The sequence below is a fragment of the Castor canadensis genome, chromosome 8, assembly GCF_047511655.1.
Source record: "Castor canadensis chromosome 8, mCasCan1.hap1v2, whole genome shotgun sequence".
NCBI lineage: Eukaryota > Metazoa > Chordata > Mammalia > Rodentia > Castoridae > Castor > Castor canadensis.
The window spans coordinates 24,722,421-24,737,018 of record NC_133393.1 but is presented as its reverse complement, the minus strand read 5'-3'; the positions used below and the strand labels follow the sequence as shown (position 1 = coordinate 24,737,018).

General features: G+C 41.4%; 1 protein-coding gene across 1 annotated transcript in view; it reads right to left on the bottom strand.

Moving 5' to 3' along the window:
• The window catches only part of LOC141410449 (patr class I histocompatibility antigen, A-2 alpha chain-like), a 54,456-nt gene that overhangs the window by 25,220 nt on the left and 14,638 nt on the right, over positions 1–14,598 (bottom strand). The gene's annotated exons all lie outside the window — the stretch shown is intronic.

Genomic DNA, 14,598 nt, shown 5'->3' with positions numbered 1-14,598 from the left:
ATACCCAAGGCTACTGCCAGAATGAAAGGGACCTACTGGGCCGTTATTTCAGGGACTGTCATCCCCTCCACATTTGGAGAAAGACTGCTCCCTTAATTTTCCTGAGAGAAGGGCCAGCCTGAGTCACTCTGTGGTGGAGCATCTGGAAAGCCAGGAGGGCTCACCCCCTCTGAAGCAGAGGGAGGGTGATGTCCCTAGGATGGGTTCCATTTTCCTCTCCTCTTTGTGGGAGGCAGACAGGGAGATCTACAGAAGATCAGGGAGATGTCCCTGGCCCCTAGTACCTGTGCGCTGCAGAGTCTCCTTCCAGGTATCTGTGAACCCACTCCGCGCATGTGTCCTGCAGGTAGGCCCTCTCCAGTGTCCCGCGTTATCCATCTCCTCCCACTCGCCCCATGTGATCTGAGCAGCCACATCCACCGCGGTTGGGAGTATCAACGCTACCAAAGCACACATACCGGAAACCGATAGTCCCCCCTCAAGTGCCAGTGGGGCTTTCTTTTTATCCCCCTCCAGTCTCTCCCCTTCTTCGTTTCCATGTGGGGCCTGTAGTCTCTGGATTGGTTCCCCCCCACCCACCTTTAGGGCACGGATGGGGCGTTCTCCTGTTGCTTGATTTCACGTGTGGCCATGAGCACCGAAGAGGTCCAGGAGGAGTGACACCTGTGTCTGTCTCCCGGAAGCACGGACGTTCATGGCGGCCGCCTGCCAGGAAAGTGTCCAGCGTGGTTCCGCACCCGCAGGGCGGCTGGCGCTCCACAGCTGCCTCTCCTTTGGTTTCCCGCGATTGGCTGTTGCCATGAGCGCTGCCCTTCAGGACTAAGTCAGCGGTTCTCAAATGTTTCGGTTTCAAGATTTCTACACACTCTTAGAAATTAGTGTGGACGGCAAGCAATTAATTATGTTTGTGTGGATTTTATGTCTATCAATATTTACCATATTAGAAATTAAACCGTTAGTAAGATATTTGATTAATTTACAATACTAATGAATTTAACCAATTGTAGGTTAAAATAAATAATAGTTTTAAAGTGAAATATTTTCTACTGGGTACTGGTGGCTCACGCCTGTAATCCTAGCTACTCGGCAGGCAGAGGTCAAGAGAATTGAAGTTTGACTCCGACCCAGGCAAATAGTTTGTGAGACCCTACCTCGAAAATACCTAACACAAAAAAGGGCTGGCAGAGTGACTCAAGTGGCAGAGTGCCTGCCTACAAGAGCAAGACCTTCAGTTCAAACCCAGTACCGCCCCCCCCCCAAAAAAATTAAAGTGAGATATTTTCCAAAATAAAATGATATAGTGCCATATACCCTTATGCTGGTGTGGCAGGCAAAGTCAAGGAAGGGGGGAGAGAGCAAGGCTTAGTCTCAGGATGAAGTGGTCACATACACCTGGTCCTTAGTTCCAGAGTCCCCATAATTGTGTTACCAGGTCACGGCCCTTTCCAAGCCCAGTACCGGGATGGCTGCAACAGGCCTTGCCCACCTGTGTGTCTTAGGTCAGAGGGAGCTTCTGCAGGATTATGGGGCTTGTACTGTAGTTGGCTGTATTCCAGAAAGCCACAGAGACATGTCCCCAGAGGATCCAAAGTACAAATGGCAGGAACTGAAGACAAGACTTTCTGTGATGAAAAAACCCTTTCTGTGATGATGGGGAACCTAGGAATCTACCAAGCATCTCCCTGGGAACCCAAGTATAATCCCTCTCCACCTCCAAACCTCCAATACCCAAGTGTCCAACCACCATCACCTGAAAGCCAAGATTGGACCCTTCTCCAGGGCATCAGTTCATCCTCCTTCATGGAACCTGGAGGCAGGGAGCACCTTCTGTAGCATTGAGAATCCAGGACACAAGTAGCCTACCTCTTTTCTGCTTTGGGTCCTTTCAGATCTACTTTACTCAGGCCTCACTCCTTACCACATCAGTTTCTTCAGACCCATGGTTGTCATCTTACCTTAGTCCCTGATTGTGGCCCTGGAGTTTGGGGTTTGTGATCTACAGAGGCTCCAGAGGGTTCCAAAGGGTGCACCTAGGGCAAGACTGTGAGATGGGAAGCAGCAGGGATGGAGAGGTCTTCACCACTTCAGCACCCCTCACTTGCCCAGGACTTCACTACTTCAGCATCCCTCACCTGGCCAGGATTCCCTCTCTGACTCCAGGATGCTGAGGAGGCAACTGGGGGTCAGATTTCATCTCTAGGCCATAGAGCGGGTGCCCTGTGCAGAGTGTAGAGGGCGCTGTGGGCTTACCAAGGAGGGGCTTCTGGTCTGGGATAGGTAGTAGGCACCTCCCCATATCCAGGAAACAAACTACCTTTCCTATCCAAGACTGCACTTTTAGGGAGTCTGGTCCTTGGATTTATTCACTCCTCAGCAACTGTGTGTATCTGTCATATGCCTGGCTCTATTCCAGGCACCTGGGACACAGCCAACCAAACCCATCAAAAATCACTGCCCTCAAGCCTATTTGGAATTGTCACAATGAATCCCCCTGTACAACAAATATATCCTTTAAAAAAATTAATGTATTTAAAAAAATCACTGCCCTCATGGAGCTCAACTTCAGACAAAGACACAAATGATAAATAGCAAAGTGACTGATGTGAAGACAGGATGTCAGAGACCAGAGTGATTCAGAGCAAATGAACAAGGCGGGGAAAGGAGGGAGGGAGTTGTGATTTTTCATGATTGTCCTCGGTGTAGACTGTACTGGGAGGGGACATTTGAGCTCTGTCCTGGAGGAGGTCAGGGAGCCTGAGGTTATTGGGAGGAAGAGTGTCCCAGGACCACTACACAACCTGAGCTTTGCCTGGGACCCACTGAGACTGCAGCAGGAACGCGAGTGGGCAGACTCCAGGAAGTACTTCCTGTCTGTGATTCTGGGCCCAAGAGCTTGGGGGTCTCATGTCTTCTTCCCATACATGCCTCATGAAGGCTTCCTGATGTGCTGGAATCTGGGGAACATGAAGTCTCCTGTGTGTGGAGAAAAGTTGGGAGAGGAGGAAGCAGGTCAAGGGGGGTCCCCACAGCTTTCTCTGTGCTCTTTCTTGCACGTATAGCTTGAGGTGTGAGCAAAGGGAGTCGCTGGTTCTGGAGAATAGTGGTCACCTGACAGGATATAAAATTAAGGACTTTCTAACTTTAGATATTCAAAGAAATAAAATCCAGAAAGGATCGGTAAAAGATTTACAACATAAAATTTTAAACATTGTATGCACATATGAATAAAAGAAAAAAACATAAAATATTTAATCAATAATCAAATACATAATATTTCTGCTGTTAGTGATTCTCTTCTACATAAGTGAGTTACCGTTTGATCTTTCATTTTGGGCTGAAAGATTTATTTCAAATTTCTTTTTTTTTTTTTTTCAAATTTCTTGTGGTGAAGGACAGCTCGCAAGGAGTCTGTCAGGTTCTTTTTACCTGAAAGTGACTTAATCTTCTTTTCCCTTTTTTGTTTATTAAGGTATCTATGAGAAATAAAATTCTCTAATTTTTCCTGTGTGGTGATGCTGCAAGTGCTTCAAGGTTTCCATGCTAGTTGATGTGATGTGGTTTATCGCTGTAGTCTTCATTTGCATTTTTTGATGACAAGTACTTGTTAGTGACCTGCACAGCTTCTGCTCTGAACTGTTTTTCAAATGCTGTGCATGGAGGAAAGGGTTGTTTGTGTCATTGTTGAGTTGTAAATATTTTTTATATTTTCTGGATATTATTCCAAAGTCAAATACTTGTCCTGTAGAAGTATTTCCATTTCTATGACTTTAATTTTAATTTCCTTTACCATGTCTGTATAAAGTATGGTTAAATCTTGAGGAAAACTATTCCATCAAATTTATTTCACATTTTATGCTTTTTCCTGTTATTATATAGTCAAAGAATTTTGATATCCCAATTTCAAAAACATTGCTGCTATATTTATGAAAAATGCTGACTAGTTTAATGACATTTAGGTTTATTGTGATTTAACCCTTGCTAATGATGGGAGAGAAGTATTGAGCTATGTTACTTTTGCTCCTGTGGATATCCAGGTAACCAGTGCCATGTTTTGAAAATTCTTTCTTTTCTCTATTGAATTATCTTGGCACTATCATCAAAATTGCTCCTACAAGTATGGTCCTAAACAGGACAGTATGCTGTGTTTCATAGAAAATGAAATTGAAGCTGGAAGAATGGCTCCCTAACAAGTGTGAGACCCTGAAGTTCGAACCCCAGCACCACAATAAATAAATAAATAAATAAAAGGAAGAAACATTTGCAAAGGAGCAAGGCCAGAGGCTGCTGTCCACCCCCAGCAAGTTTTGCAAACCGGTAGAATGGCTTACAAGTGGTAGAGCACCTGCCTCGCAAGCATGAGGCCCTGAGTTCAAAACCCAGTACCACTAAGAAAAAATATACACAAAAGAAATTCAGTTTGGGGGTCCATCAATTTTTAAAAATTATCTTCCACTGTAATGGTATTTGTTTTTCTTGCCTTCCTTCTGCTTGCCTTGGATTTGCAGTCTCTTTGGGCTGGGGCTAAGTAATTAAATTGAGACTATCACACACATTGCAATATGCTGTATTTCATTTATCATTCAGTTGCAAATTTTCTGCATTCTTCCCAATTTCTTCTTTGATCTCCTGGCTATAGAATGTTGTTTAATTACCAGACATTTGAGATTTACATTGTGACTAACTCTAATTTAATTCTATTATGGTCCAAAAATATACGCTGTATGATTACAACATTTCCAAATTTGTCTAGTATTGTGTCATGGTTCAAAACACTGTCTACAGTCAGGCCTGTTGGCTCACATTTAAAATTCCAGCTACTTGGGAGGCAGAAGCAGGAGGATTTTGAGTTTGAGCCAGCCTGGAACAAGGTAGCAGCAAAACCCTGTATCAAAAACAAAAGGACCTGGCATAGTGGCCCAAGTCTGTAATCCTAAGTACTCGAGGCTAAGATCAGGAGGATTGTGGTTCCAGGCTGGCCTGGGCAAAAAGTTAGCAATATCCCATCTCAGCCAATAAAAGCTGGGTACACACCTGTCATCTCAGCTAAGTGGGAAGTGTAAATAGCTCAGGCCTGCCAGGGATAAAGCAAGACCCTATCTCAAAAATAACTAAAGCAGAAAGGGCTGGGGCGTGTGTCTCAAGTGATAAAGCATCTGCCTAGCAAATGGTAGAGGGCTTGCTTATCCCAGGACCTCTGTATGGGGGCAGGTGGGGTGGGAGCTGGGGGAGAGAGTTGAGAGAGAGAGAGAGAGACAGAGAAAGAGAGACAGAGACAGAGGCAGAGGAGAGACAGAGAGACTGACAAAGAGACAGAAAGACAGAGGCAAAGAGACTGAGAATTAGAGTTCCACAGACTGGACATAAGAAAACACCAAGCTCCTACACCTGAGGGAAAATCACTTCAGCTATCTGTCCCTCCCTTTGCTCTCACATGGCAGGTTGCTTCTTTGTTGTCATTAATGAACACTATTAGAAAACTTCAATTCACAAGCATCCAACTGCATACAAAGAGCACTCTGAAAAACTCCAGGCAACTGTGAAAATCACGGTGGAAAAGTGTTGCTTCTACAGCCTCAGAAAAGGAGGGGTGTTTGTGTCAGATCATTGTCCATCTCAGATGCAAGAGCAGCTCTGATGTGACAGCTGGAGTTGACTTTACTGTCCTGTGCCCCGGGTTTCCTGGACAAGGACTATGACCCATCTCTCTCCAGTTTCTGTGGCTGCTGATGCAAAGGCCCTGGTTGACTGCTGTGGATCCTCCACCTGCAGCTCACGAAAGGCCCAGGTGTCCTTGGCCTCTCTCGTGGTCATGTGCCTGCCCCCAGAAAGAACTGAAAGTCTTATGTCTGAATAATTATTGACTCAAATTTTCTGACTGTGCTGTTTACACCACAGTTGGCCTCCAGCACATACTATTGAGGATCTCTCATGATTTAACTCAGAATATTTATGCATGACCCTGCCTGAAAAATAACTAAATGAAAAGAGAGAATCAGCCCTTCTCCTGAGTCTCCAGCTGTCATCCTTCCTTCCTCAGGCCATAATGGAATCACACTGGGCAGAGTCAAGAGTCCATGTTTATCCACTTTCTGAATTTCTTGCTTTAACGTTTCATTTACTCTTATTATGAAACTTAGGATGAATTTTACCCTTGTTACCAGCTGGATGTCTTAACAGTTCCTGGCAGACATGACTCTCTATAGCTTCACCTCCTGATTCAGTGTCATTTTCTCAGCACTGGTCAGAGAAGGCAGCTGTCCTTTGGTTAGATTATGGCAGGCCCACCCCTTCAGTGGGGTAGTGGCCAATTTAAAATATGACCAGGGCCCCCAAAGTATCCCAGCAAGTAGAGACAGCTGAGCTGTGTGGTTGTGGCTTGGCCAGCCAAGCTGCTGGGCACCGATTAGTGTGAAGCCAAAGACTTGGGGAAGGAGCCACCATGAGTCATTTCCCCTCCTTCATTACCTTTGTAAGGGTCCCTTGGTGGCGTCCTTCTGTAAACCTCCCTCCCATGGAAACAACACTCTAACACTCTGTCCATCCTCTTCCATCAACCCTAAGAGCAGGACATTGACCCCTTGCTGGGAATTTCATCCTTTGCTTCCTGGAATAAGGATTGGCTCCAACCTGTTTCCATATCACTACCTCAGTGGATCTAACCTCTGTCCTTTCCCTCTTGTCTGTCACTTCTATCACCCAGCAATGCCAGTGGACACAGGGTTCCTCTACCTCTCAGTTTTCATTCTGTTAATTTGGCTCTAGATGCAGGCTAGTTTGCTGTGAGCAGAGTATGTGACCAGCATGAAGCAGCCCTTGTTCCCAGGTCCCTGGGAGCCTCTGGTTGTTGGCAGGGGTGGTGGATGGAGAGGCACAACTGTCTCCTCACTGAGGTTTTGCAGCAGTGATGACTGTTCATTCTTCTGCAGAGCAGATCTTTGGGGACACTATGGTGGCACCTGCGATGTCACTGATACTGATAAGCTCCACACTTCTTCTTTGTTCCTAGCCATCTGCAGTTATCTCAGGGATGCTGATCTCCACGGTGGGCCTTTCTGTGTTGTTCTCTTCTGGTTTTCTGGAATTTCAATTCTACTTTACCTGCAGCTTCTAACCTGGACACTTGAACATTCTCAAAAGTAATTTGTTCATGGCTAGCACTCTATTGGTTGTGTTGTGCTTTGTTTGACTTTGTTTCTTTTCTTTTTCTTTTTTTTTCTTTTTTTTTTTAAATGAAGAGGGAAGATGTCTGTGACTCCTATTCTGCTGTCTTGCTGATGTCAGTCAGTATTTTATCTTTTTTTAATGTTATCATACATGATATGGTATTTTATTTCTTCCCCACATCCAACAAGGGCTAGCAAAGATTTGTTTGGTACAGCAAGGTAAAGCAGAGAGAAAGAAAAAGGGAAAAATGAATGCCCCCTGACAAGTGCAGAAAGGTAGGATCTGAGACTCAAAATGTCAGCCCTCTACCCAGGAGTATTTATACCCTCTACCTTAAGGGATTCCTAGATCTGTGGCCACCTGGTGACCTTTACTCATTTTGCTACATTCCTCTTTAATGTTATCACTGATACTTTGGGAAAGGAGACCACAGAATAATCAGGGTTTGGGGTATCTTTACAATCAAAGGACCTTATGACATGGTTGTCTGCTTATTTTTACCTGAGCATAACATTCTGGTCAAAGAATTGTTGATTCTGGACTCCTCTGAGGAAATTGTAACTCAACATTCTAAAATTAACTGGTAGGATGGATGCATGTACTTTCTTTAAAGGATTAATTTAACTTTTCTTGCTATAAAAAATAATTTAGCAGTCAGTATTTAATCACTTAGCATGACTTCTCTTCAGAATGTAGAATGTTGGACAAAGGAAAGCAAAAGTCACTCTGCCAAGGATTACTTCCAAGGGAGTGGTGACTATTATAGTGTGGCATTTTATTCATGCATAAAATATGTAAATATATTAGTGATTTATTTTAGTCTTAGTTCCTGACTGTGGCTTATTTACAGATGTTTTCTGATCTCCCTGTCATTTTGTCCTATCCTTTCCTATTTCCTCCACCCCAAAATGACTTTAGTTCCTTAGCCTAAGATGTTACAGAAAAGCACAATTCTGTATTCTATGGCTGCTTCCTGCTGAGAATAGATGCTGCCCTGCCTAGTGTGGGAGATCAAAAGATGTTCCCTATCTTAGATGCTCAAGAAATGACATGGAAATTGAGTGTCTGGAAATTCAGTTGACAGCTGCCAGGACTGGGGCAAGAAGACTTCAGGAGAATCTTCAGGATGATCTACCAAAGAAAAAAAAATCAGTAAAATTAATCTTCCAAGAGGAACATCATACCAACTGTCCTCTAAATACTACTAAAGCTAATGAGATTTTTTTAAAGAAAAATCATGAAAGTATTGAAGGAACATAAGCTCTATGGATTTCTATACATTGAAAACACTTGATGTTGCCAAAAACCTTGTAGTTTACTGGTTATTTTTACAAATAAGGCATCCAGAATGAGCAGCTTTAGGCAACAGAGCCCATGCTCCCCCAGAGCCTTGGCTGCCAAACAAGGGAGAGCTGTCTTCATTTCCTCACTGACCTTTATTTAGTGGATGATTTCAGTTATATGTTTTTTAAAGATTGTCCAGCCAAGCCAGGCATCAGTGGCTTACACCTGTAATCCTAGCTACTTGGGAAGCAGAGATCAGGAGGATCAAGGTTTGAAGCCCACATGGGGCAAATAGTTTGTGAGACCCTATCTCAAAAAAAACCCATCACAAAAAAGAACTGGCAGAGTGAGTGGCTCAAGCCATGAGTGCCTGACTAGGAACCACTAAGAGTCTGAGTTCAAACCCCAGTGCCCCCAAAAAAAAAAAGATTGTCCAGTGATGCAGCGTCCTTTACTGATGACTTTACATATTCCACCCCAGTGTGCAGTAGGAACACCTGAGTGTGCTGGTTTCTGAGTGAGAGAAACCACTTCAAGACTCCTTACAGGAGTTTTAGAAGACAGCTGTCTGATTCGCACACTTCAAGGCTTAACTATGTTTCCATAGCCGGGGGGTGGTTATTCCTTAGTCTCCTTCCCCAAAATAAGTACTCTATCCTAGTCCTTTCACTACGTTAAACATTTTCTACTCCAGGTGGTAAAGGTCCAGTCACAGCTGTTGGCTATAGACAGTGCTTCTGTTGAATACTGAGTGCCTCCTAGAAAAAAATGGTAGAAATGGAGCAAATGACTGATGATAAAAACGAATCACTGAGCAAAACAATCAAAAGGAAAAGGATTATAATGGTCAATACATAGTTAATTGGAAAGTCACATATAAACAGGTAACTGGAAGAGGTCTTTTCATTAGAAAGGTAACTTTAAACCCCCCAGTGGCTCAGAGGAATGAGATTCTTCATTCTTTGATGAATCTGGCCATTCTTTTTCCTGATGTAAGGACTCTAAAGAAATAGATTTTGTTCTTCAAATGTGAACCCAAGGAGCATGTACTTGGATGTGACACTATCCAATTGTTTTGAAAAATAAGTCACAGACTGAGGAATTTCACCCCTTTTGAATGAAGCTCTGCTGCCATGCTCTGCCTTCAGTTTGCCTAAATCCAGAATTTCCAGGTCCAGGGTGGATCCCACTGAATATCTCAGTTGTGGAAAGGCTTTCTGATGTTTCCCAGTGCATTCCAGCTCACAACCAGGTCCTCGCATTGACTCATAATGGCAAGGCTTTCTTTACATTTCATTTTAAGACTGTTGCAAGTGTATCAAAATACAATGGGCTTTGTATGTTGACCTTGTGACCCACATCTTGGTGAAATTCTTATTACAAATAACTTTTTATTGGATTCCTTAAGATTTTCTTTATACAGATCTACAAGTAGAGATAGTTATATTTTTATAATCTATATGAGTTTCACTTGAATGAAATGGGGTTTTGTGTAGGTGTGTGTTTATAAAGATCATGTGACTTTTGATTTTTAGTCTGGTGTTTTGGTGAATTGAATTAATTAAATTTTGGATATTAAAATAACCTTGCATACCAGACATGGTGGCACAGGCCTGTAATCCTATCACTCAGGAGGCTGAGGCAGGAGGATCCCAAGTTTGAGGCCAGCCTGGGCTACACAGAACTTATTTCAAAAACCAAAACAAAATTTAAAAGCCCAATCTAGCATATATGGGATAAATCCCACTTGGTCGTGGCACACAGTTCTTTCTGTATGTTACTGGTTTGTGTTAGTCGGGAATTGTTCAGAATTTTTTAACCTATGTTCATAACAGATATTGGTCTATGAGTTTTTCCATGTGATTCCTGGGATTGTGCTATCAGAGTTAACTGTCCTCATAGATCAGTTGGATGATGCTATGCCCTTGTCTACTTTTTGGAAGAATTTGTAAAGATTTGGAATTAATTCTTTAATTCTGAGGTTGTAAAAATCATTTATTTATTCACTTACCAAATGCCTCTGTGGTATGTTGTATGCCTGGCATTTTGCTAAACACCTTGATAATAGTCACTCTTCTAATATTCAAACAATCCCGGGAGGTAAATAGTATTATTATCCTCATTTTACATATGATGTCACAGAAACCCAGAAGGTTCCATAACTTTCTTAAGCTTTCACGACCCATAAGTGATGCAGCCAAAATTGCACCTCAAGCAGTCACAGTTAAATCAGCAGCCTGGACTGCCACCCAGATTTCTCTGTAAGTAGTTAGGAGAACTCAGCAGTAAAGCCACAGGGAGATAGACTATTCCTTGTGGGTGGTTTTTAAATTATTACTGATTCACTCTCTTCACTTGTTAGAAGCATATTCAGAATGTCTATTTCTTCTTGAGTCAACTATAGTCTACCCAGGAATTTGTCCCTTTTACTATATTATCCAAATGTTATCATAGAATTATTCATAATGTACTTTAAATATGTTTCATCATTGCAAAGTGTGTAATCATGCTCCCTCTTTCTTTTTTGATATAGATATTTGAGTCTCTTTTTAGTGAGTCCAGCTGACAATTTGTCAACTTTTTTCATCCTTTCAAAAAAATCACATTTTGTTCCACTAATTTTCTGTACTACGTTTCTTTTCTCTACTTCATTATTTTCCACTCTAAACTTCACTAATTCCTTCCTTGTGCTGGATTTTGGAACATGCTTTTATCATTCCTGTCCTTTTAAATGCACTGGTCTGTGTGTCATAGGCTGGCATAGGTGTGTCCTGCAGGATATCCCATGTGCACTTAAGAACCATGTGTTCTGCTCTGGTTGAGAGCAGTGTTTACAGGTGACCCTTAGGTCTACACGGCTTTCAGTGCTGTTCAAGCACTGTTCAATATTTTAAATATTTTGCTCAGGTGTTGAATCAATTAGTGCTCATTGAATGCTGAATCTCTGTATTGTTTTCAATTTACTTGTTTTGTTACATCATAGAATATAGTTATACAAACAAAGAGAGCTAAGATGTCATGAGGTAATACCATTTTCTGGAACCCTCTTTGAAAAAAATCACTATCATGACATGCCTGGCTATATTTTGGTGGCTTGGTTATTAGGAGCAAGTATGTTTAAAATTGTTATTTCTTTGTGATTTATTGACACTTACCATTTGCCATGCTGCGGGTAAGAGTCCCCCACATACCCAGGTGCTAAAGGCTGGTTCTCAGCTAGTGGAGCTAAGGGGAGGTGTTAGAAACTTTAACAGGTAGAGCTGACCTGACAACCTGCCATTTCACACTGTACCTTTTTAGCTCCTGGTTGCTGTTACAGGATCATTTCTCACCTTTTAGATTTTAATATATTTGTACCTTTGAATCTCAAGTGTGTCTACCATAGCACACAGTTTAGTGTCATTCTTTTACCCAGTGCAACAGTCTCTGCTTTTTGATTAGATTGGTTATTCCATTTCCATTTAATCTTACTATTGATAAAGTTCAATTTGTCATTTTACTTTTGTTTTCTATGTGTTGTTTTTTGTTCCCCTATTCTGTCTTTACTGATTCTGTAGGTTTTATGTGGATACTTTTACAATAATGTGATAACTACATTAATACTTTCTAACTTCAGTTTTCTTAGAGGTTGCTCCAATGACTTACCATAGACATCTGGCTTACTAGAAACTACTTCAGATATATATAAACTTTATTTCATAATTAAAATATACAAATGTTGTTCTCTAGCCCTCTATTTCTTCTACTTGTCTTTGCTTTGTTATTATTAAGCATAGTGTATCTGAATATTTATTAATATCAGTTTACAATGTAAGAATTATAACTGTATAATTATGGAAAGGTTTTTTTTTTCTTTTATTCATATGTGCATACAATGTTTGGGTCATTTCTCCCTGCTTCCCCCACCCCCTCCCAGAAAGTTTTTATTTATTTTCCTTCAAAGACCCTGATCTGTTTTCCCACAATGTGGAGCCTAACAACAATCCCTCAAATATTCAGTGTATTTTTATATCTCAGACATTTTTATACTTGAAATTTGATTTTGTGCTTTTATGTATTTTTACTGTCTCTTACATGACTTATTGAAAATACATAACACCTATACCATAGCTATTTTTAAATCCTTGACTGCAAATTTTATCATTTATGTCAGTTCTGGGTTATTTTATTTTATTTTATGTCATTTCAGTTTTTTGGTGGTACTGGGGTTTGAATTCAGGGATTCACGCTTGCTAGGTGGGGCTCCACCACTTGAACCACTCCACCAGCCCTGTTTTCTGTTGGATATTTTCAAGATAGAATTTCATAAACTATTTACCCAGGCTGGCTTTGAACCATGAGCCTCCTGATCACTGCCTCCCAAGTAGCTAGGATCAAGGCATGACCACAGGCACTTGGCTCATTCTGGATGATTTTAGATAGGTTGCTTTTCTCTACCTTCTGAATTGCATTTTCTGAATTTGAATTGCATTTTAATTTTTATTCTTTCTTTTTACTGTCTTTCTTGTATCTTTTCTTCATTCTTTTTCTTTCTGTCTTTTTTTTTTCTTTTTTTTGGCAATAGTGGAGTTTGAACTCAGAGTCTATGCATGTGCTGGGTAAGCATTCTGGGTGAATCATTTCACTCACACTCCCATTCCTGAATTGCATTTTCTTTCTTTTATTGTATGTTTCAGGATAGGTGCTAGATATTTTGAGTTATATAAATATTCTTGAGATATTCCTGGGACAAACTAAGTTATGTGTCTTTTTGGTTTTACTTTTAATGTTTGTTAAACAAAACCAAAATCTGTTTAGTCCACACAGGATGTGTTTAATGATGTTATTTACCACTACAGACACTGGGCCCTTCTGAATCGTCTATCCAATGTCCAGCAGATTCTGAGGCTTTCCAGCATGGCTACTGGGAACTGACACCATTTCTGGCTCTGTGCTCCCTAGGTACCATTGCTCCTTCAGGTCCTTTTGGATTGTTCTCAGGGAGTTTCTTCACATGCATCCTGGATGAGCTGGAGTATGGAGGGTGCCTCTGCAGACTTCTTGTGACTTTTACTTTTGGTGACATACTATATATGCTTCATCTTACATGTTCTGGCTGTCCTGACCTCTAAAATTCACAGCTCTGTCCCCTCCACTCAGCTGTGTAGGCCTCCTCCTCCCTGTACCATGTCCTGGAAACTCCATCCAGAAAGATGGACAACTGTGGGCCTTACCTTTCATTCTCTTCTCTGAGAGTTTGTCCAATATCTGAATACCTGTGTATTTTTTCATATAATCTTCTGAATTTTGAAAGGTTTAAGGTATGAGAATAAATCTTGTCCTTGTTATTCTGTCATGGCTCAAAGCAGAAGTCTGTGAGATGCTTTGGGCTGGGGATGTAGCTCAGTAGTGAAGTGCTTGCATGGGATTCCTAAGACCCTGGATTCCATATCTAGCACCACAAGTAAAAGTCAATGGGATGAATTTTAATTCATATTGTTATAATTTTATTTTTAAAAACTGAACTTGCTTTTTAAATTAATTCAGTAATTTTCATTTCCAAGCTTATTATATTTTTCTTTATACATAATACTATTATGTATTATATACTGTACTATATTTTATACTATAGTATAGCATACTATCCTATATATACATACATAGTATACTATGTAATCTACTATACTATATATTATACTACAGTATAGCATATACTATACTATTCTGTATTCTTGATGCCCAGATGACATGCACAAGAATTTCAGGTGCTCAGGATTCTTGAGCCCGCTCTGAGAATGAAAGAGAATGAAAAGAGAGTGAAAGAGAAGAGAAAGACTGCATGGTGGGGAATGAAGGGGGACCCAGAAACTGGTGGTCCCATGGGTCAGGGTGGGGATTGGATTTTATAGCATTTTTTGTGCATTGCCTGAGGGCGGAGATGTCTCTCAGGTGCAGACAGAGGTTTCCTGGGAAGGAGAAGTGTCTCCTTGACCACTTATCACCTTTTGGGACCTCCTGCAGTCCATCCTTCAATCCCCACTCTCAATGGTAGCCCTAACTGCTGTTAGTGATAGGGATGATAAAGTCTGTTCAGTAACTGCTTCCTGCTGACAGCATCAGAGCTGACCACAAGAGGAGTTATCAAGTGGACTGCAATAATAGGTCGTTTTC